We start from the raw sequence: 25,606 nt of genomic DNA, 5'->3' as shown, positions 1-25,606 counted from the left end.
CAATTTTCAACACTTAATTCTATAACCAGCAAAAATAAACTTCAAGAATGATGGCAAAATAGATAAATTTTCAAATAAAACTAAAGGTTTTGTTGTCAGCGGACATGCACTACAAGAAATGGTCCTGGAAGGATCAAGGAAAATTATACCCGAGAGAAAATCCCATCTTGAGGAATAAAGGAAAGGAGTAGTCAGTGGTAAATACACAATATTAATTTTCTTCTTAATAAAAAAAATACACACTACAGTTTATATACATATAAAATTTTCTTCTGGGGTTTACAATATGTAAAGAGGCACTAAGAAAGTTTTTGGGGTGGTGGAAATGTTTAATATCTTATTTGCGGTGGTGGTTTCATGGTTGTATACATCTCTTAAAACTCATTTAAATGAACATTTTAAATGGATGCAGTTGTTTTGGATATAAATCAAGCTATAATGAAGTAGATTTAACGAAAGACCTTGAGAAGAAGAAGGATAAGTTATATGTGCAGTAAGTTATTGTATAAGTATACAAATAAGTAGATAACCATAAATGCCGTAAACATTTGTGTGATTCTCATACATTCTATGGAAACCCTGGTGGCGTAGTGGTTCAATGCTGTGGCTACTTACCAAAAGATCAGCAGTTTGAATCCACCAGGTGCTCTTTGGAAACTCTATGGGGCAGTTCTACACTGTCCTATAGGGTTTCTGTTAGTCGGAATCAACTCGATGGCAATAGGTTTTTTACGGGTTCATACACTCAATTTCCTTAAGTATTTTATTCTTATAAACTCAGAGCCTCTAAAGGTAGGGAACAATGCCATAATACACCATTGCAGAAAGATAAGTCAGGAAAATATTTTATTTTGTTTTATTTATTTATTTTTATTTCTTTTTCACAATGAGCTCACAGTGAAAACTAAGAGCCATACAGTGGTGAAGAGATGCCTTCACGGGCTCCAGGCATGCTCTCTCTCTCTTTCTCTCTGTCTCTTAAACCTTTTACTCTGCTATTCCAAGAAGTGTCTTGGCGTAGCAGAAACAAAAAACCCATTGCCATCAAGTCAATTCTGACTCATAGTGACCCTATAGGATGGAGTGGAACTGCCCCATATGGTTTCCAAAGCTGTAATCCTTTTTTTTTTTTTTGGTTTTTTTTAAATTGTACTTTAGATAAAGGTTTACAAAACAAACTAACTTCTCAATGAACAGTACACATATTGTTTTATGACATTGGTTAACAACCACACGACATGTCAACACTCTCCCTTCTTGATCTTGGGTTCCCTATTACCAGATTTCCTGTTCCCTTGTGCCTTCCAGTCCCTGCCCCAGGGCTGGCATGCCCCTTCAGTCTCGTTTTTTGCCATGGGGCTTTTCAGTCCTTGGCTGAAAGGTGAACCTCAGGGGTGACTTCATTACTGAGCTAAAAGGCTGTCAGGGGGTCATACTCTACGGGTTTCTCCAGTTTCTGTCAGACCAGTAAGCCTGGTCTATTCTTGTGAGTTAGAATTTTGTTCTACATTTTTTCCAGCTGTGTCTAGAACCCTGTATTGTGATTCCTGTCAGAGCAGTCGGTGGTTGTAGCCAGGCACCATCTAATTGTACTGGACTATGTCTGGTAGAGGCTGTGGTACTTGTGGTCCATTAGTCCGTTGGACTAATCTTTCCCTTGTGTCTTTTGTTTTCTTCATTCTCACTTGCCCCCAAAGGGGTGAAATTAGTGGAGTATCTTAGATGGCCACTCACAAACAAGCCTTTAAGACCCCAGACACTACTCACCAAAGTATGACGTAGAACATTTTCTTTATAAACTATGTTACGCCAATTGAGCTAGTTCTTCCCTGAGATCATGGTGCCTACAGCTCTTAGCCCAGTAATTTGATCCCTCAGGGAGTTTGAATGTGCCTATGGAGCTTCCATGACCTTGCCTTGTACAAGTTGTGCTGGATTCCCCAGTATTGTGTACTGTCTTACCCTTCACCGAAGTTACTACTTGTCTACTTAGTGTTTTTCCATCCCCACCTCTCCCCTCCCTTGTAACATCAAGGATTGCTTCTTTTTGTGTGTAAACCTTTTCATGAGCTTTTTTTTTTTTTTTTAATTGTGCTTTAGGTGAAAAGTTTATAACTCAGGTTAGTTTCTCATTCAAAAATTTAAACATATACTGTTATGTGACCCTAGCTGTTATCCCTATGATGTGACAGCACACTCCCCCTTTCCACCCTGGATTTCCTGTGTCCATTTAGTCAGCTCCTGTCCTTTTCTGCCTTCTCATCACACCTCTGGACAGGAACTGCCCCTTTAGTCTTGTGTATCTGCTTGAACTAAGAAGCACGCTCTTCAAGAGTGTTATTTTATGTGGCCCTTTTTGCCTCTTGGGCTAATTGGGCTAACATTTTCCTTGTGTCTCTGGTATTCTTCATTTTCCTTTGCTCCAGGTGAGCTGGGACCAATTGACACATTTTAGATGGCCACTCGCTAACCTTTAAGACCCCAGAGGCCACTCACCAAAGTGGGATGCAGAAAGTTTTCTTAATAAACTTTGTTATGCCAATTGGCCTAGATGCCCCCTGAAACTATAGTCCCCAGACCCCCACCTCTGCTACTCTGTCCCTATAAGTGTTTTGTTGTGCTCAGGAAACTTCTTAGCTTTTGGTTTAGTCCAGTTGTACTGACTTCCCCTGTATTATGTGTTGTCCTTCCCTTCACCTAAGATAATTCTTGTCTACTATACAGTCGCTATGAGTCGGAATCGACTCGACAGCACTGGGTTTGGTTTTTGGTTTTGGATCTAGGTAGTGAATTTCCCTCTCCCAACCTCCCCACCCTCACAACTATCAAAGAATGATTTCTTCTGTGTTTAAACCTTTTCTCAAGTTCTTATAATAGTGGTCTCATACAATATTTGTCCTTTTGTGACTAATTTCACTGAGTATAATGCTTTCCAGATTCATCCATGTTGTGAGATGTTTGGCGGATTCATCATTATTCTTTATCGTTGCTTAGTATTTCATCATGTGAATATACCATAATTTGTTTATCCATTCATCTGTTGATGGGCATCAAGTTTGCTTCCATCTTTTTGCTTTTGTGAACAATGCTGTAATGAACATGGGTGTGCATATGTCTATTCGTGTGATGACTCTTATTTCTCTAGGACATATTCCTAAGAGTGGGATTGCTGGATCATATGGTATTTCTATTTCTACTTTTCCAAGGAAGCACCATATGGTTTTCCAAAATGGTTGTAACATTTTGCATTCCCACCAGCAGTGCATAAGAGTTCCAGTCTCTCTGCAGCCTCTCCAACATTTGTCATTTTCTGTGTTTTTGATTTGTGCCAGTAATGTCGGGGCGAGATGGTATCTCATTGTGATTTTGATTTGCACTCTCTAATGGCTAGTGATTGTGAGCATTTCCTCATGTGTCTGTTAGCTGCTAGAATGTCTTCTTGGCGAAGTGTCTGTTCATTTCCTTTGTCTGTCTTTTAATTGGATTGTCTTTTTGTTTTAGAGGTGTTGGATTTTCCTGTAGATTTTAGAGATTAGACTTTTGTAGGAGTTTGTTATAGCCAAAACTTTTTTTTCCCAGTCTGCACATTCTCTTTTTACTCATTTGGTAAAGTGTTTTGATGAGCATAAGCATTTAATTTTTAGAAGATTCCATATATCCAGCTTATCTTCTGGGGTTTGTGCATTGTTAGTTATGGTTTGTATCCTGTTAATGCTGTATATTAGGACCTCTAGTATTTATTTTATTTTTTCTTCTGTGAGCTTTATAATTTTTGGTTTTATATTTAGGTGTTTGATCCATTTTGAATTAGTTTTTTGTATGGTGTGAGGTATAGGTCTTGTTTCATCTTTTTGCAGTAGGACATCTGGTTTTGCCAGCACCGTTTGTTAAAAAAAGACTGACTTTTCCCCATTTCATGGATTCGGGCCCTTGTCGCAGATCAGGTGACCATAAGTGGATGGATTTACATCTGGGTTCTCAATCCTGTTCCCTTGGTCAATGTATTTGTCATTGTACCAGTACCAGGCTGTTTTGACTATCGTAGCTGTACAGTAGGTTGTGAGGTCAGGTAGTGCAAGTCCTCCTACTTTATTCTTCTTCTTCAAATAGTGCTTTACTTATCCAGGGCCTCATCCCTTTTCATATAAAGTTAATAATTAGATTTTCCATCTCTTTAAAGAATGTGGTTTGTATTTGGATCAGGATTACTTTGTAATTTTAGACTGCTTTGGGTAGAATTGTCATTTTCACAAAGTTGAGCCTACCTATCCATAAACATGATATGTTTTTCCATTTATGTAGATCTCTTTTGGTTTCTTACAGTAGTGTTTTGTAATTTTCTTTGTATAGGTCTTTTACGTCCCTGGTTAGATTTATTCCTTTTTTTTTTTTTTTTAGGGACTATTATAAATGGTAATGTTTTCCTGATTTCCTTTTTCATCATTCTCTTATTGGTGTATAGGAATCCAGCTGATTTTTGAACTTTTATCTTGTATCCTGCTACTCTGCTAAGTCTTTCTATTAGTTCCAATTTGTCGTGGCGTCTCTTGGGTTTTCTATATATAGTATATCATCCACAAATAGGGACAGTTTTACTTCTTCATTACCAATTTGAAGGCCCTTTTTATTTCTTTTTCTTCCCTTATTGCTCTAGCTAGGACTTCCAGCACAATGTTAAGTAAGAATGATGATAAAGGGCATCCTTGTCTTGTTCCTGTTCTCAAGGAGAATGTTTTCAACGACTGTCCCTTAAGAATGATATTCGCTGTTGGTTTTGCATAGATTCCCTTTATTATGTTGAGGAATTTCCCTTCTACACCTATTTTTTTGAGAGTTTTTGTCAGGATGGGAGTCGAACTTTGTCGAACACCTTTTCTTTGTCAATTGAGATGATCATGTGATTCTTTTATTTTATTTTTATAGTGGATTACATTGACTAACATTTTCTAATGCTGAACTATCGTTGCATACCTGGCATGAATCCCACTTGGTTGCGGTGTATTTTTTTTTTTTATATGATGCTGAATTCTATTGGCTAAAATTTTGTTGAGAATTTTTGCATCTATATTCATGAGAGACATTGGTCTGTAATTTTCTTTTTTTGTTGTGTCTTTGCCTGGTTTTGGTATCAGGGTTATGCCGGCTTCATAGAATGAATTTGAAAGTATCCCTTCCTTTTTTATGTTCTGAAATAGTACTGGTGTAAGCTCTTCTCTGAGTGTTTGGTAGAATTCTCCAGTAAACCATTCTGGGCCAGAGCTTTTTTTGCTAGGAAGTTCTTTTTTATTACCTTTTCAATCTCTTCTCTTGTTATGGGTCTGTTCAGATTATCAACACCGTTTTGTGTTAGTTCAGGTAGGTAGTGTTTCTAGAAATTTTTCCATTTCCTCTAGGTTTTCAAATTTGTAGGAGTATAGTTTTTCATAGTATTCTCTTAAAATCCTTTTTTATTTTAGTTGGATCTGTTGTAATATCCCCTATTTCATTTTATCTTTTTTTGGGTTATTTGCATCCTCTCCTGTTTTTCTTTTGTCATTTTGGCCAGTGGTTTGTCAATTTTTTTGAGCCTTTCAAAGAACCAACTTTTGGTTTTGTTGATTCTTTCTGTTGTTTTTCTACTCTCCATTTCATTTATTCCTGCTCTGATCTTCATTGTTTCCTTTCTTCCTGTGGCTGTGGGCTTCTTTTCTCTTTCCATTTGTTCAAGTTTTGCAGCTAATGTGTTGATTTTGTCCCTTTCTTCTTTTTGATGTATGTGTATATTGTTATAAAATTGACCTCTGGGCACTGCCTTTACTGTGTACCAAAAGTTTTAGTATGATGTGCTTTCATTCTTTTTTGAGTCTAGGAATTTTTTAATCCCATCTTTGATTTCTTCTATTACCCAGTGTTTTTTAAGCAGGGTGTTATTCAGTTTTTATGTATTTGGTTTTTTTGCCTTGTTCTTCCTGTTATTAATTTCTACGTTGATGATGTTGTGATCAGAGAAGATACTTTCTATTATCTCAATATTTTGGGTTTTGTTGCAGGTTGTTCTGTGGCCTACAATGTAATCTATTCTGGAGAACATTCCATGTACATTGGAAAAGAATGTGTATTTTGCTGCTGTTGGGTGGAGTGTTCTATATATGTCTATGAGAAAACTTGATTGTGGCCTTTAGATCTTCTTTATGTTTGTTAAGTTTCCTTCTAGATGTTCTGACCTTTACCAAGAATTATGTGTTGAAGTCTGCCACTATTATTGTGGAACTGTCAATTTCTCTTTTCAGTGCTCTTAGAGTTTATGTATTTTGTAGCCCTGTCATTGGGTGTATAGATATTTATTACTGTTATATCTTCATGATGGGTAACCCCTTTAATCATTATATAATGCCCTTTTTGTCTTTTATTGTGAATTTTGTTTTGAAGTCTATTTTATTGGAGATTAGTATTGCCACTCCTACTCTTTTTTGGTAGCTGTTTGCTTAATACATTTTTTTCCAGCTTTTGATTTTTAATAAATTTACATCTTTGTTTCTAAGGTAGACAACATTTTGATGGATCCTGTTTTTAATACATTTGGTCACTCTCTGTCTCTTTGTGGGTGCATTTAGTCCATTTATGTTCAATGTAATTATTGATAGGTGTGAGTTTATTGCTGTTATTTTGTAGTACTTTTTTTTTTTTTTGTGGTGCAGACATTTTCTTTGTTCCTCTTACTCTCTTGTGCTGAATTCCTTTTGTTTGTGGACTTTTTTTTCATTTTTTTGTTTTTGTAGATTTTGTGTTTATTGAGACTTTATGTTTTTCTTCTTTATTTTGATGAGTAGGTTTGTTAACTTTCTTTGTGGTTACCTTGAAATTTACCTTTATCTTCCTAAGTTTGAACCAGTCCTTTATTACTTGGTGTCTCTTTGCCTTCCTCTCTATTAGAAAGTTCTATACCTACACTGTTTATTCCTTTATTGTTCTGACATTGTTGTCATTTACAGATTAACCTCTCTGGTTCCCTGTTGTAAATCTTTTAGTTTTGATTAATCCTTGAGAGTTCATTTTCATGAAAATATTTTAGTCTTCTAGTGTTATGAGGTAGAATTTAATTTATCCATCTAAAAATTAGAGTATTAAGTACTAAAAGCAAATATTTTGGAGTCATCCTTGACAGTTCTTGTATCTCATTTTCACATGGAATACAAAAGTAAGTCTAATTATTTTTCTCAAAAATACTTCCTAAATCCCCCATCTCCCTATCTCGTACCCTAACCCAAGTCATGAATATCTCTTTCCTGGTCAACTATAGTAACTTGCTAACTGGTCTCCCACCTCCCCTTTCTTTACCATGCACACCCAATTTCAGTTAATGCATCAATCAGCAGTGACAGTGATCTTTCAGAATTATAAGTCAGGTTTTACCATATCCTGCTTAAAACTCTTCAATGACTTTCATCAGAAATAGGATAAAATCCAAACTCTTTACCATGCCCTACAAGGCCCTGCATAACCAGACTCAAGCTCTATCAGATAGCCTTGGAACCACTCTCTCCCATACTCAGAGATCTTGTCACACTGACTCATGTCATTTCTAGAGCTTTCACCACACTCTTTCTTCCTTCTGAGCTTTTTATATTTCCCTTGTTGTTGCTGGATGCTGTCAGGTTGGTTCTGACTCACAGGGACCCTATGTACAACAGGAGGAAACACTGCCAGTCCTGTGCTATCCTTACGATCGTTTGAGCCTATATTGTAGTTACTATGTCATTCTGTCTCATTGAGGATCTTCCTCTTTTTTGCTGATCCCCTACTTTACCAACCATGATGTCTTTCTTCAGGGACTGGTCCGTCTTGATAACATGTTCAAAGTAAGTGAGACAAAGCTTTTGCCATCCTCACTTCTAAGGAGGATTCTGGCTGTACTTCTTCCAAGACCAAAACCCAAGCCAAACCCAGTGCTGTTGAGTCAGTTCTGACTCATAGCAACCCCATAGGACAGATTAGAACTGCCCAGAGGGTTTCCAAGGCCTTAAATCTTTACAAAAGCAGACTGTCACATCTTCTCCTGCAGAGTGGCTGGCAGGGTCAACTCATTGACCTTTTTGTTAGCAGCCAAGCACTTTAACCACTGCACCTCCAGGGTTCTTTTCTTCCAAGACAATAGTCAAGAAATCAAATGACATGTAGCATTGGGCAAATCTGCTGCAAAAGACTTATTTAAAGTATTAAAAATGAGAGAAGTCACTTTGAGGACTAAGGTGAGCCTGACCCAAGCCATGGTCTTTTCAATTGACTTACATGCATGCGAAAACTGGACAATGAATAAGGAAGACTGAGGACGAATTGATGCTTTTGAATTATGGTATTGGCAAAGAATATTTAACATACCATGGACTGCCAGAAGAATAAAAAATCTGTCTTGGAAGATTTCCCTTGTCTATACTTTTATTTTTCACACCCACCTTTCCACTCTCAGCATGATCAACTTCTTATCGTTCTTCAAGACTCGCTTTAAAAGTCATATCCCCTGAGAAATATTTCTTAATCAGCCTTACATAATTAGATCTCCCCAGTTATTCAATATTGTTAGCACCGTATTTACTTCTTTTCTGTTATGTTTTCCAATCTTTAAATTATACTTGTATATTTATTTAGTTGTTTGCTGCTCTTCTCCCTCACTAGAATAGAAGCTCCTTCCCTAGAATATATGCTCTATCAGACATTCTATGAGTGTCTTGTTCCTATTTGCATTTTTGTCTCTAAACTGAGTGCTTATCATGTAGTAAATGTTCAAGAAATATTGGATGAATGAATGGAACACTGAATAAACAAAGCAATAAAACAAACATTTGGTCGATGCTACTTGTGAAGTATGTTCTAGAATTTTTTATTAATGAAATATCTACAGTGACTTTTATGACAATTTGTATAAGATTCTTCCCTATTCTTATTTCAGCTATATAAGCACAGTAAGAAATCAGAGTGGAACAGGAAAGAGTCCAGGAAATTTTGAAACTTGCACATGGCCATCCAAATGCAAGTGTCCCCAGAGAAGATGAAATCCTGGGACTTGGATGCAGAAAGAGAACAAGAGAGTAAAAACAAGCTTAGAAGTGTAATCCTTTCTCATGACTTTACAATAATGTAAGTAATGTTTACTGACACTAATCTCATCACCCTTCAAACAAATGTCCTTCTGATATGAGAATTCCCAATACAATGAAATGTATAATGAAATTGAAGCCCTTCTGTTCCTTGACATGCATAAGGACTATATTTAAAGGCATTTATTTCACGTATATCCAAATGCATATATGCCATTTTCTTGTGCAGGTCTATTATTTTCCCTTCAAAAAGACCTTTTAAAATTCACTTCACAATGTTATGTTGAGATGTAGGTGCTTGCTGCTAGGCAATGTACATTTTCTATATAAGTGACTGGCTAGATTCATATTTTACCAGAGCCTGAGAATCTTAAAAGCTGCATCTCTGAAAGCCAGAGATCCATTTTCTCTTAACTTTTGTTGGAAATAGCCAGATGTGCATCTTCCAAATTAGAGCGCTTCTTAAGCATTGGTTATAACTAAGAGAAAACACTATCTTGGGTGGTGTTGATTTCATCTTACATAAAACAGCAGAAGTATAATCATTAAAACAAAGAAGACAAAATGCTGTCATTATCTTCACAAGGGTTTTGAGTAGTATTTTTTTAAAAAGCAAAACCTATGGAACCTAAAATAATTACATACTGTACATATATATGTAAAATCATGTTATATGTTAAGAAACAATCTCATTACTTTGTAGATACTGTCTCCCCAACCACCACTGTCCCGTCTACACACACTATTAATGACAGGTTATCTGCCCTTTCTGATTCTTTAAATAGCTGACCTCCATCCACATGCCACAGTAGGCATTACTGGCCATGAGCAGAAAATCCAAACCCAGTGATAACATATGGTTACCCCTGCTCATGTGGGACTCATCAATTATTGCTCCTATATTTTATGCTCACTCAGGCTCCATACCCAGGTACTCAACGTCAGATTTTATGGAGCAGAGGCCCAACCCTAAAGCACACCACACCTAGTTGGTAATTCCAGTCACCAACACTTAACCTCTTTGTTATTTAATTCTACCTTCCCAGTTAGTTCTTAGAATATTTTTTCCCTGTTGATGAGACATAGCTCTAGCCTGAGACGCCTTCTGTCCCGGTTTGAGCTATAAACTCTTCACCTCCCCAAGATCAAGGGAAATAATACAGTGAAAAGTGTCTTAAAATTTTGATTGAAAATGCAAATTCTTCAAAGCCATTTTGAAGATTTAAAATACTAGATGTGATTACTCATCCATCCATTCCACAGTTACTTATTAAGATAATGTTGACTGTTCCCTAGGAACACTTCAGTTGATAATATGGTCTTTTTATACTTATCCCACTGTTTTTTTTTTTTTTTTTTACCAATTTAGACTACAGGCAGAAAATTTCTGTGAAACATATTTCCAAATATTCTTTAAAAGTCTCTGTCATACGTTTTATCAAATAACCCTTGAAGCTGTTTTTCTGCCTTCATATATGCACTCAGCTACTTAAAGAGATAAACTACAAAATCAACAAACCCCTTAACTCGTAGTGTCAATTACCTCAACATTTCCAGCGCATTTTTAAATATTTTCAAGACCCAATTCTCAGAATTTAAAATATTTGTATTACATTCAAGATATTTTACATTTGAAGTATACTTTATTGCTATTTTTTTTGCAACATTAATGCTATTTGCTCTACTTATTGATTAAAAATCAAAATCATCATTAACCACAAGTCAAAACTGAAATTGTATTTCCTCTTCCGTCTGTCAACACAGTGGAGGGAGGAATGGAAGAATATACCGGTAGAGCAACATGTAAGGAGCCTTAGTCACACTGGAAAAAAATGAAACAGGTTTTATCCAAACGAGAAACAGAGATTAAAGAGATTTTGCAAAAGGGATGTGAACCTAGCAGACTGAGCGGCCCTCAAGAAATAATCAATGGATTGCTGAAAATTTAGTAAGCACCGTAAATATCAATGAGATTTTCCAAATGAAATTTTAGTGATTAAGGATATGAGCATTGGGGATTTTTATCTGTTTGTTTTAGTACCTGGTCCTGGCACTAGTGTGTTGGAGCAAATGGCTCACTGACTGAGAACAAACCCTAACAGAGAACTTGTGGGTTGGAGACAGTGTTAGTGCTAACTCAGACCAGTAGTGTTCAAACCTTTTTCAAAACAGAGACCTCTTTCATCAAACTAAATCTCACTCCTAAAACCCAAAATATAAAATATATTAAACCAAAAATAGATGCTTTCGTAAGCTGTATAGAGCAATTGAAGCTTTAAAGGCCACAATTGCTTGAGAAACCCCAAGGTAATCCAGGCCACGCGGGTTCAGTTTTTAAAATGCTCGTGTGGTACAATCCTTCCTTTCTACTCAGGAGAACACAAAGAGGTCATACAACATGGTGAATCCCTGGGGGGGCGGGGGGAGTGCGAATGGTTAATGCCCTGACTACTAACGGAAAGGTTTAAGGTTTGAGTCCACCCAGAGGAGCCTTGGAAGAAAGTCCCGGTGATCTAAAAAAAAAAAAAATTTTTTTTTTTTTTTTGATCTACTTAAGTAAAATTCAACCCTTGAAAACCCAATGGAGCACAGTTCTTCTCTGACACACATAGGGTTACCATGAGTCAGAATCAGTTGCTGCCAAGTTGAAAAGATGATCAGTAACGTGGTAAAAGGTAACATGGTGCAGTTTAAATACAGGCTTTTTCTTGTACTCTTCATCATCATTAAGAATGTAGTTTGTGTCTATAGCGCAGTTGATTAGAACACTGGGATAACCATAGGTTTGATTTTTGTGTGGGCCACATAGTATAAGTCCCTTCATTGACCCTTAATTAAAACAGTTAATTATCTTTCAAATGCTAAAGTGTAGAGAGTTTTGATGAATTGCTATCTTAAATCTTAAAAGCCTGCTAAAAACAGATGCTGTCATTACGATGGTCAGTGTCAACTTTATGTATAAAGTATTTATGAAATATTCTGTCCTTAATATGAATGTCATTAATAAACATAGAAATGTCATGATCCTGTTTCAATTATTATGCTTTCTTTCTTTTATTTTTTTTAATAGTTCAATTTGGGCAAGCTGTTTTACTTATCACAATGTTATCTGCTAGACGAAAGATGTGTTAACTCCAGGTTAATGGCCAAGCTTGCTCTCAGAGTCAGTGTTTAAAACTCCAATTACCTAAGTACAGGAATGACACAATTTAAAGTGGGAATAATTGAAATAGTTGGAGCTTAGTGGACATCCATGACCAAAATGATATTTATTTAGAAAATCTCCAAGAAGGCGTACCTTAAATGAAATTATTGAATCATTTGTTAAACCATAGCATGTCTCTATGTATTTTCACAAATTATCCACTGTGTGATAACAGAAAATGCAGAGCAGTTTTTATTGCAAAACACACTTTTTTTTCTAGTCTAGAAAGGAAAAAAAAAAAAATTAAATTTTAGAATTTTTTTTACATTTGCAAAATGTAAATAATATTTTTCTAAAAAATAAAAAAGTCATGGAAATAAAAATTTTGTTACGGTAGTACATAATTAGATCATAACAAAACACAGTAGTTGCTTGGGACGAGTGGGACAAAGGCTTGCCATTCTACAGCACTCAGAGATGGAGAAGCAAGGGGGCAGCACTGGGCAAACATGGTCCGAGCTCACCTGCTTGGATTTATGTGAAAAATTTACAAACTAACAATAATAAAAAAAAAAACAATAAAGTGTTACATAAATACAGTCAGTCAGAGTTACATATATATTGGGTTGGGAGAGAATAAGAATGCATCCTGAAAAGTCACAGACCCATGGAAAAGTTTGGAAATAAATAATGGCGAAGGTTGTCTAGCTTTGTGAGTATAATTAGAGCCACTGAATTGTACACTTACAAATGGATAAAATGGTAACTTTTATGTTATACATATTTACACAATAAAAATAGTTCCAGAATCATAGAACCTCGGTCATAATGAACTAACTACAAGTGTCACCTAGTGCAGCCACTTTCCTGAATCTCGAATCCTTCCGACATCTTTCCAGTCTGCTGGCAATTTAACCTTTGTCCAAATCGACTGCTGTCAAGTCAGTTCCGACTATGACAATCCTATGCGTGTCAGGGTAGAATTTTTCTCCATAGAGTTTTCAGTGGCTAATGTTTTTGGAAGTAGATCGCCAGGCCTTTCTTCCAAGGTGCCTCTTGGAGAACTGGAACCTCCCATCTTTTGGTTAGCAGTGAGCGTGTTAACTGTTTACACTACCGAGAGACTCCTCAAATACCTCTAGTGGTGAAGTAGCTTAACTGTGTGAGTAGAAGTTTCAAAATTCCTGTCAAGAAACAATCCAATCTTAATTTTTTTTTCAGTTTCATGTTTTAGACTGTGATCTCCCAGCTGCTCAGCAAAGAACCCATCACCTGCTAATGAAAAATGATGCTGAGAGGCTTGAGCACCTAAAAGCAGGTAATCACATACATGCGAACACCTTGACCCCTGGAGCATTACACAAGCATGTGCCAGAGGACCTTGAAAGGTATTTCAAAGAATTATGAATTGATGTAGGCAGAATTTTTGGATTGTATTTTTCATATTATTCATTAGTTAATAAAATGATTGCTTTTCAATATGCGGTCATATTGGAGATTTGCAAGAAGAAGACAATCTAAGCAAATACCTGAAAACAAAGCAAGGAGAGAAATAAATCTATTCCTCTGTCTTTTAATATAAAATTTTTTTTATGTTAAAATGCATTGTTAAATTTCCTGTAATCACTTAATATATTTATTTTTATACTATGTAAATATTAACTTCATCGATGTGATTTTCTTTTTAAAATCTGACAATTTAAATAATAACTAATGAAAGAATCTACCCTTATATATCTGAAGAAATAAAAATCTTATTTCTCAAGAAATAATAGGACCAAAAAAATGAAACCTATTTTACTTAACACAATATGGTATCTGTTACCCAGAATGCGCTAACTCTAATATCAATTGTTACGTAATTCTTAATGTTTTCATGACTTTCTAAACTGTGTTGTGGACGACTTTGTGGTGAATCTTTTCAGAAATCCTATGATGACCAAAACACATTTGAATCATGAAGGCCTGGAGAAAATAACCGTGCACTGGATTAGAAATGGAAAACTCCCCAAATTAATTATTGCAGATACGCCACCAATGCAGACGGGTAAGACAAATAACTCGTGAAATTCACTTTGCACTTTCAAAATCAGTCAAGTGTGTCTCCTTACGCTCTGTTTGCATACTGGCCCATTTGGACTACTACAGTAAACATTACAAATTAGTTAAAAAATAAAATTAACTTTATGTGAAGTTTTATTCATTCACAAGCATTCATTGAATGCTTTACCAGGTACCAGGTACTGTTTTTTTGTTAATCAATTTCATTGAGGTATAATCTACATTCACTAAAATAAACCCTTTTTTGGTGCACAGTTTGATACAATTTGACAAATATATACACGAGTGTAACCACTACAATTAAGATATAGAACATTTCATTACTCAGAACGTCCTTTCATCGCCACCCCCCATTCCAGGCAAACAATGATCCACTTCCAGTCATGGTCAGTATTGCGTTTTTAGAATTTCATATACGTGGACTTATTCAGTAGGTCCTATTTTATATCTGCTTCTTCTGCCAGATACAAAATGTTCTTGAGATTCACTCATATTGTTGTGTCTCAGTAGTTCCCCCTTTCCAGTTGCTTAGTACTCCATTGTATGAAGAGAACACAATTTGTTTCTCCATTCACCTGCTATTAGGATATTTTGACTATTTCCTATACTATAAACAAAATATTATGAACATTTGTGAATATATCTTTGTATGCACATATGTTCTTTATTTCTCTTGGGTAGATACGTAAAAGTAGAATTGCTGGTTCATATGTAAACTTGTGTTTAACTTCCAAGCACTATTTTAGGCTCCGAAAGTACAATACTGAAAAAGAAAAGAATCGCCTGATTGAACTTACATACAAACTTAATTGGACCGATATAAAAAAGTCATCCAGCGTATCTTATGTTATGTGTGTATTTGTGTGCATACGTAGGTACACTCATAAGAATGTATCTAAATAATAAAACACTGAGGCTAGCTCAACACAGGCTTGTTTTCTCTTAAAAACTGAGTAGAAATATAAGAAGTATTAATTTTATATTTCTTTGTAAAAACAATCACAAACTTAACAGCTTAGCTGTCTAGTTTCTGTGGGTCATGTGTCTAGGCGTAGCTTTGCTCGGCTCTCAGTTTAGGAACTCACAAAATTGCAATCAAGGCGTTGGCCAAGCTGTGTTCCTTTCTAGAGCTTGGATTTCCTCTTCCAAGCTCATGTGGCTCTGGGCAGAAGTTAGTTCCTTGTGGTTACAGGGCTGAGGTCCCCATTTTCTTGTTGACTGTCAGCCAGAACACTGAGCTCAACTGCCAGAGGCTGCCCTGATCCTTGCCATGAGGCCTTTTCATAGGTGCTCTCACAACGTGGCAGCTTACTTCCTGGAGGCCAGTATTAGAATCTCTCTGACCCAGGGGGCGCAGTCCCTCTTTTAAAGGGCTTGCCTGACAGTTCTATGTAGGATACTCCCCCTTTTAACTAACTAAAAGTCAACAGATTAGGGATCTTAATTATATCTGAAACTTTTTTTTGCATAAAATGTTACATAATCACGAGAATGATATCCCATCATAGTCACAGTCCTGCCCACACTCAAGGGGAGGGAATTATATAGGGCATGTACACCAAGGGTTGGGTAACTTGGGGGTCATCTTAGAATTCCGCCTAACACAGAAGATGGTATGCTGAATTTACTCAAGTCTGTTTCCTTTCATGTCTCCACTCCTCTTCATTTGAATGGTTATTTTTTTGAATTGACAAAATACAGTAGTAATTTTGCCACACAGGAGAAAGGCATAACTTTGCACTGGCCTTGAAGGGTCATACCACATATGTTCTCACTCTGTTTATGGGGTTTCTACTTTAGTAATTTGAAAACAAGAAAAAAACATGATTTTTTTTCTGAGTAATTTCATGGCTATAACAGTAGTGCTTTATGACATCAAATTCCTTTGATTTGGGGAGTTGTGTTTCTTTTTGGGTTGTCATATGAATAGCATTAGAATGAGTTTAGATCCACTATTGGGCATCTCCTCCATTAATAATATTTTCTTCTTTTAGAATGGGAGAAATATCAAGAGACATCACTTACTCTGGACAACCTATGAAGATGCAGAAGAAATAGCAGAGGTGCTAAAAGAAGACTGAAAGGATGAACCAGTAAAGAAGTTACCCTCTCAGTAATAAATTAAAACAAACCTGTTGTCGACGAGTGGATTCCAACTCACGGCAACGCTGTAGGACAGAGTAGAGCTGCCCCATAGGGTTTCCAGGGAGCGGCTTGTGGATTTAAACTGCTGACCTTTTGGTTAGCAGCTATGGTTCTTAACCACTAGCAGGGTTCCATTATAATAGATCAGGACAAATTCCTCTTACTTGTATTGCAGTGAGATGGTATGACCCATTAAAAAAAAAAAAAAAAGCACACAAATAGAACCCCAAAGAAAGCCTCGTCAGCTAATTATGTCAGATTTAAGAGATACAATCTATTCCAAGCAAATTCTATACATGGGCAGAGATTTGAGAATGGCTTCTCTAAATCTATTCAACTAATCACAGACACTGTGCTAGGTCCTCAAGAAGTTCAGATATTAGTATTATCATACGGAACATGTAAAACAAACATGCAGCCCTGCTGACACAGTGGCTAAGAGCTCAGCTGCTAATCAAGAGATCAGCAGTTCTAGCCACTCCTTGGAAACCCTATGGGGCAGTTCTAGTCTACTGTATAGGGTCGTTATGAGTTGGAATCAACTCTACAGCAACAGCTTTGTTTATTTGTTGTTTTCGGTTTAATATGTTTAATCAAATACATGAAGAAATCAGAATCAAAACATGAAAAACAAGATATTACCCATAAAGGTTAGGAAGATGTGAAGAAGAACCAAATAGAACGAGAAAAAAAAAATTCTGTTTCTAAAAATAAAAACTGATTGGACTGATTAAACAGCAGATTAGACACCGTTGAGGAGAGTCACAGAACTTGAAGACAGAGCTAAAGAAACTACTCAGGGTACAGCAAAGAGTGATAGAGATAGAAACTATAAAAGAGAAGTTAGATGACGTGGAGAATAGAATACAATGTGATACAATATCCAAGGAATGTCCAAGGGAAAGAGAGAATAGGTGAAGGGCTTTATTAAAAGAGATTATGGCTTAGCAACTGCCAGCGTTAATGAAAACCATGATTCCACAGATTCAGGGATCAGATAAATCCAAAACAAGATAAAAATGCATGAATAGATAGATGAATTCGATCTCTTTTAATAAAGCCCCTCACCTATTCTCTCTTTCCCTTGGCCATTCCTTGGGTATTGTATTGTGCTACACTGTATTGTATTCTACTCTATTCTCCATGTCAATTAATTTCTCTATTATAGTTTCAATCTCTTTATCTCTCTGTTCTGTACTCTGGGTAATTTCTTTAGCTCTACCTTCAAGTTCTGTGACTCTCCTCAGCAGTGTTTAATTTGCTGTTTAATCAATCCAATTAGTTTTTTTTTTTTGAGACAGTATTTCTTATATAAATATATAGATACGTATGTATGTAGCATTATATATTATACAATGCATATTAAAATTATATAATAAATAATTGAGATATCAGAAACAAACTGCAGAATTTCAAAGACTAAAATAAATTTTTAAAGCTAAAGGAGATGAAAGATTAGCAATGTGTATGCATAGAAAAAATAATAATATTTTTGAAGATGAAATACTTCTTTAGAGTCCTGTAATTATGGATGACTTTATAATATTTCCCCCCAAATTTTCACAGGGTAATTTAAATTTAAATAAAAAGAAAAAAAGAGAATTTCTTGTTTCAGAAATTTCAGTGTGGTGTACCTCAGAATGTTTCTGAAGATACACGCTGTGAGCTAGATAGTTGTCTTAGTTATCTAGTGCTGCTGTAACAGAAATACCACAAGTAGATGGCTTTAACAAACAAGTATATTCTCTCACAGTTTAGGAGACTAGAAGTCTGAATTCTGAGCAGCAGCTCTAGGGGAAGACTTTCTTTTCCTATTGCTTCTGGAGGAAGGGCCTTGTCATCTATCTTCACCTGGGCTAGGAGCTACTCAATGCAGGAACCTCGAGTCCAAAGAACAGGCTCTGCTCTCAGTATTGCTTTTTTGGTTGTGTGAGGTCCCCATGTCTCTCTGCTCACTTCTCTCTTTTATAAATCAAAAGAGATTGGCTTAAGACACAACCTAATCTTGTACATTGAGTCCTGCCACATTAACATAACTACTGCTAATCCCACCTCATTAACATCATAGAAGTAGGACTTATAACACATAGGAAAATCACATCAGATGACAAAGCAGTGGACAATCACACAATACTGGGAATCACAGCCTAGTCAAATTGACACATATTTTGGGGGGACACAACTCAATCTATGACAATAGTCTTAGCCATTTTAGATCTTTTTAGGTGTACAATTGACCGGCACAGTCTAAGAATATACACAAACTATGTTTAAGACTAAAATATGTATTTTTTACCTCCCCTCTGCTACACAAAAGCCAGACCTACCATCTCTTCCAAATCTTCTGGACTAAACTTTTAATATTGTTGTCTTTATTGTTATGATCTTGGATAGAATATTTTACCTCTCTGCATTTTTTTTTAATTAGATGTGCATAGGGGTCAGCTAGACAATTTCTGACATCTCTTGTTCTAATTATCTAAAATTCCATCACTTGTTCCTTACATTTGAAAAGAGAGAGAAACAGATTGGCAGCCAGTATAAATGGCTGGATTATACCATTTCAAACCTAATTTACAAGGCTGGCAATATCACAGTATCACGGTCAGGACAATTAAGCTGAAACAAACTTTAGAGATGGTATATCCAACTCTCCTTTTAAGTAAACTATGCTCTAGGGTGCAGTGCTCAAATTTTACCTAGAAATTTAGCTATCAAACTGAGAATGGAAATCAAGATTCTAGGCTGTCTGTCCAGTGAATGAAATAATATCTAAAAGTGATTGGCAGAGTGGTTATCTCAAAGCTAGGGGTCGGAAGTGACGACAATGAGTGTATATGTTTGTGCGTATATATATATATATACACACACAACGCCACCATCCGTCAGTTTCTCATACTGTGATCACTTGCCTGTTGCTATAATGATAGACATTATGACACCAGTATTTCAATTACCAAGAGAGTCCCCCCTGGTGAATAGGTTTCAGTGGCTCTTCTGGACTAAGACAGACTGAGAAGAAAGTCCTAGTAATCTACTTCTGAAAATTACCCAATGAAAACCCTATGGGTCACAGAATATATTCCGATATAGAGTTGGAACATAAGCTCCCCAGTTGGAAGGCACTACACAATACCTGCAAAAATGGATTCAAACATACCAACAATCATGAAGATGGTACAGGACGGGGCAAGATTTTGTTCTGTTACGCATAGGATCACCATGAGTCAGAACCAACTCGACAGCTGCTAACAACATGTTCAATGCAATTCTGCCAAGTATTAAGACAGGAAGTAGTGAATATTTTCAAATATCTCTTACAAGAAAAAAATATTAAAATTTCAATAGTAATATTATTCATTTGCAAATAATTTCATATTTTCTAAAGTTTCACTCAAGAGACATTTATTAGGTTCCTGCTCTGTTTAAATCCTGTACTATGCACTCTTCGGCTATAGAGATGAATGAAAACATAGACTTTGTCCTAAGAAGGGTAATAATAATGGAAACATTCATTGCTCACTTATGACATGAGAGGTTCTGTGCTGAAGAGCCTATGTGTGTATTATCGCATTCAATTCTCACAAGATTCCTATGAACTCTGTATTATTATCATTACCTTTTTGAAGTGACAAAATAAGAGGTTTAAGGGAAGTTGTGCATCCACACAGCTAGTGAGTGAGGGAATTAGGATTCAACAGATTCCAGACTGGAAATATTAAATATTAGTCTTAAATATTAACATGTAAAATAATGCCACTCAGCATCTGGGGTCTTAAAAGCTAGCAAGTGGCCATCTAAGATGTATTAATTGGCCTCAATTCACCTGGAGCAAAGGAGAATGAAGAACACCAAAGACACAAGGTAATTATGAGCCCAAGAGACAGAAAGGGCCACATAAACCAGAGACTTTATCAGCCTGAGACCAGAAGAACTAGATGGTGCGCAGCTCCCACCAATGACTGCCCTGACAGGGAACACAACAGAGAAACCCTGAGGGAGCAGGAGAGCAGTGGGATGCCGACCTCAAATTCTTATAAAAAGACCAGACTTAACGGTCTGACTGAGGCTAGGGGAACCCCGGAAGTCATGGTCCCCAGACCTTCTGTTAGCTCAAGGCTGGAACCATTCCCAAAGCCAAGTCTTCAGTCAGAAATTGGACTGGACTATAAGACAGAAAAGGACACTGGTGAGGAGTGAGCTTCTTGGCTTAAGTAGACACGTGAGACCATGTGGGCAGCTCCAGTCTAGAGGCGAGATGAGAAAACAGAAGGGGACAGGAACTGGTTGAATGGACACAGGAAATACAGGGTGGAGAGGAAGAGTGTGCTGTCTCATTAGGGGGAGACCAGCTAGGAGTACACAGCAAGGTATATACAAATTTTTGTATAAGGCACTAACTTGATTTGTAAACTTTCACTGAAAACATGATAAAAAAAATAATAAAACTTTAAAAAAATCAGTTGCCATTTTTATCAGTAGTGTTTTCATATTAAATATACTTTTCAACACGAGAGACTGACTTGCTTTGTAAACTTTCACTTGAAGCACAATAAATAAATAAATAATGGTACTCTCGATACAATATCTATGGGTCATTACCGTTAAGATGAAAACACGTTACCTAACTTGGATCTCTTTTTTACTAAGCTCCAACCTATCAACCTGCCATAAAAACAGCTGTTTTACATTCTGCATTCCACTTCGGAGAGTGGCTTCTGGGGTCTTAAATGCTAGGAAGGGGCCATCTAAGGTGCATCAATTGGTCTTAAGCCACCTGGACCAAAGAAGAATGAAGAACACCAAGAACGCAAGGTAACTACAAGCCCAAGAGACAGAAAGGGCCACAGAAACCAGAGACTACATCAGCCTGAGACCAGAAGAACTAGATGGTGCCCGGCTTCAACCGATGATAGCCCTGACAGGGAACACAACAGAGAACCCCTGAGGGAGCAGGAGAGCATTGGGATGCAGACCTCAAATTCTCATAAAAAAGACCAGACTTAATGATCTGGCTGGGACTAGAAGGACCCTTGTGGTCATGGTCCCCAGACCTTCTGTTGGCCCAGGACAGGAACTATTGCCAAAGCCAACTCTTTAGACAGGGATTGGACTGGACAATGGGATGGAGAGGGATACTAGTGAGGATGGAGCTTCTTGGATCAGGCAGACACTTGAGACTATGCTGGCATCTCTTGTCTGGCGGGGAGATGAGAGAATAGAGTGGGCTAGAAGCTGATGGAATGGACACGAAAAGAGAGAGTGGAGGGAAAGAACGAGCTGTCTCATTAGGGGGAGAGCAATTGGGAGTATGTAGCAAGGTGTATATAAGTTTTTGTGTGAGAGACTGATTTGATTTGTAAACTTTCACTTAAAGCACAATAAAAATTAAAAAAAAAAAAAATCTGCTGCTAAGCCAGAGGTCCGCAGTTCGAATCCACCAGGCACTCCCTGGAAACTCTGTGGGGCAGTTCTACTCTGTCCTATAGGGTCGCTATCAGTCAGAATCGACTCGACGGCAGTGGGTTATAGACAGTTATGTATGAGAATTATACTGAGAAAGCCAGTGTTTTTTTTTTAAAAAAAGAAAGGGGGAAAAAAAAAACAAACAGAGAAGCAAGGGAAATAAAATGATAGTGGGAGAAGAAAAGGCAAGATCATAAATGAAATGTTTGGGGAATCAGAATCAAGATTTTACTTTTGGTTTCTTCTAATTTGGGGCACTGTAAACCAATTGCCAGTAGGTGGAGCTAGAGTATAAATTCCAACACCCAATTCTCTCCCGGTGCGCGAACAAAAGCTCCACAACCAATCGAGTACTAGGAGTTGCGTGTTGACTACTTGTTAGCGGTGATAGTTTTAAAATAAATTATACTTGCACCCGTATTATGAAAAAGAGACTATTTGACTTTTGGAAACTTGACTGTGCCATCCTGAGGAAGAGCTGTAATGCCAATGTGCACTGAAACAATTTATTCAGTACTTTTCCTCTGAGGGCTCTTTGTTGCTTGCTTTTCCGGTATTCCAAGAGATTTTTCTATGGCATGTGACGTGATTTTAGTTAAGAACACATTGACAGAAACAAACAAACAAGCATAAAAAAGAAACCTTTTATTTTCTCAACCAAATAATACAGAGCAAGGCTGGATTAACCAATAAGCAAGTACACTGACTTGTGTTTACTTACAAATTTGTAGTGAACAATTTCATGTGGGTTTCCCCACATTTTCGATGTGGTGAAAAACAGGTAAAATTGTTCACTGCAGATTAGTAAATATGCACAAGTAAGCCCCACGTGTACTTTGCTTATTGGGTAATCAGGCCCTGATACAGAGTTATACACACACAAGAAGCTTAAGACCTGGCAGAGCATTTCCATTCCCCACTTGAAAAAATCACCCAACAAGCACATACTTATTATTTAAGTGTGGCCTGTCTGTGCCCATGAATGCTCCGAGACAGCCTTTACAATATGTTAAGGAACAATCACTTGTCATTTCCAACACAACAAGAGCTTTAATTTAATTAGAACTTAATAATTGAGAAGACATTATATAAAAAGTAGGCATTTTTCCATTAGTTTCTTATTTCCTGCAAGATCATCCGACGTCACTCTCATCTGCCCATGGGAGTAAAGAGATGACCTCACTTCCTTACCTCCCTGAAGAATACAACTAATGGGTTTAGAAAGTGAGAAAGAACATGAAGCATCCGAATAAAGGGAATAAGGCAACTTTTAAATACCTATTGATGACATTTGTAACTGAAGTTTTCTTTCTCCTGGATTTCAGAATCTAGGAATAAAAACTAGTTGTGAAAGTATAAAGGCTAGACCACTGATGTAGTTAAAGGCACTTCTTTAATCACACACAAAGTGGTATGTCAGTGACGGACCTTTCCTTCCTTTACCAGGTATTTCGAGTAATGAGAGGAGGGTAAAACCCACTGCCATCAAGTCAACTTAGACTCCTAGCAACACTGTAGGACAGAGTAGAAATGCCCCATAGGATTTCCAAGGCTGTACTCTTTGTGGAAGGAGACTGTCCCATCTTTCTCCAGTGGCATGGCTGGTGGGTTTGAACTGCCCACCTTTCGGTTAGCAGCCAAGCGTTCACCCACTGCACCACCAGGGCTCCTTGAGAGGAAGGTACTGCAGTAAAAACTGAAACAGGATAATTGACCGAGATTTTAACCTCTATTTTGTCCTTGATGCAAGTTTCTCCACTCCTGTTGACTCTAAGAAGGAAGCCAGCCCCCTCATGCTTTCTTACTTCATAGGAGGTTTGTACTTAGGGTGGAAAGGATAATTCGCTGACAAACTGCCTTGCTGGCCTACTTCAGGAGATTATGCCAGGGAGGGAAAACAGAGACAAGTGCCTGTGGTAAAGAGAAGCAGGGAGGGGACGCTTTGTCTGGAAGTGGAGGATAGAAAGGGAGATCTGGGAATACGCAGTTAGAACCTACAGCTTACTCCCTCACACCATCTAGGGAAGTAAGAGGAGTTTTAGGTTAGGTGGGAGGGAGGTAGCTTCACTGTACACCTTAGCGAAGTTTACTGGGCTTCAGGGTGGAACAGAAACCCCAGGTTGTCAGATTTCAGTGGCCCATGTGAGCTTAGACAAGGCATTTCAGTGGTGACCATGGGGGCAAAAGACTGAGACCAAAAAAAAAAAAAGCTGAAATCAATTGCCGTTGATTTGATTCTGGCTCAGTTAAGTGCTGTCCTACTAACTGAAAGATTGGTGACACGAACCCACCCAGGGGTGCCTAGGAAAAAGGCCTAGTGATCTGCTTCAAAAGATCACAGCCTTGAAAACCGTATGAAATGTAATCCTATGCTGCAACACATGGGATCACCTTGAAAATACTTAGAGCTTTCCCCCAAACGTTTTATTTTTCATTAGATTTGTGTGAGTGAGAGAGCACCAATGATGATTCAGACTGAATTTTCATGGGATTAGTGCTCAGAGAAAGATCTAATTTTATTTACAAAATAAATACCACTTCTGAGATTTGGGACTAAGTTTTCTATTGGTTTCAGTTCAAGTTAAGTTTCTCATTCTGACATTCTTCCCTAAGAATAGTTAATTTAACTAATTGTCCATGCCAAGAAGAGCAAATAGGGTTTTTGTTTCAAAGGAAAAAAAAAAAAAAAAAAGTGAGGAGATGGAAAGAGAATTATATAAGTACAACTTTTTTTTTTTAATGTTCTTGCCTGGGTCAAAACATTACCTGGCGGATAAAATGACAATAAAGAAACAAAACAAAAACTCATTATGTATAATATCAAATGTATATAACCAATCCAATTCTTGTGAGATTGAACTTAGGAATAGATGAAATCTAGATTTTAATATCCTTGTCACCTTTGTGTGATTAGTCACAATGTGACTTTAAAACAGAAACACAAACAAACTCAGAGCCTTGCAATGATTTGCCAGGAAGCAATAATGAGGAAATAAGTCACCTGGATAAACAAAAACAGATATAAAAGAAATCTTGGAATATCATCATGGGTTCAAGCTGTATTATTTTTGAGGAAGAAAACACAACTATGCTCATGATTCTATAATTAGTGTTTGTTTTTCAATTCTTATAAATTGCCCTGAAGAGAATCATGACCATCTAGTGAATTTCTAAAGCTTCCATTGAAAAGGAAATGTTAATGTATCAAATTTATATTGTAGAGGGAAGAGAAGATAAATGTTGTTGCTCGTCCTTTCACAGATTTGTGCCATTTTATATGTACAGTCTTCCATTTGAAAGCCTCCACATGACCCATATGCTTTATTATATCAATACCTCTTAAAATTCGACTCTTCAATGAAGCAATTCCAGCCAAATTTATCCCACACACCTCTGATAACATTTCAGCAAGTCACTCATGTCCAACTCTACCCTATTAAATTATTATTTCCCATTACATCCCCATGACAGTAGTAGAGTGTAGCCTGGGATTTCTCTCATTACCTGCAACAGAATCACCTGAGAGAGCCAAATTCAAATTTCCCTACCCATCTTATTTGCATAAAAAAAAAGTAAGACCTACTCAAACAGGGTTGAAGAAAAGAAAATTTTGGCTTAAGTAATTAAAAAGGACAGGTGATAAAGGCTTCAGATATGGCTTCTTCTAGGAGTTCAAATAATATCTTCAGGACTTGCAAAATCCCCACCCTTAGAT

Source organism: Elephas maximus, chromosome 9 (genome assembly GCF_024166365.1).
Source record: "Elephas maximus indicus isolate mEleMax1 chromosome 9, mEleMax1 primary haplotype, whole genome shotgun sequence".
In the NCBI taxonomy this organism is placed as follows: domain Eukaryota; kingdom Metazoa; phylum Chordata; class Mammalia; order Proboscidea; family Elephantidae; genus Elephas; species Elephas maximus.
The sequence above is the reverse complement of the archived record's forward strand: the minus strand, read 5'-3'. Positions refer to the sequence as shown.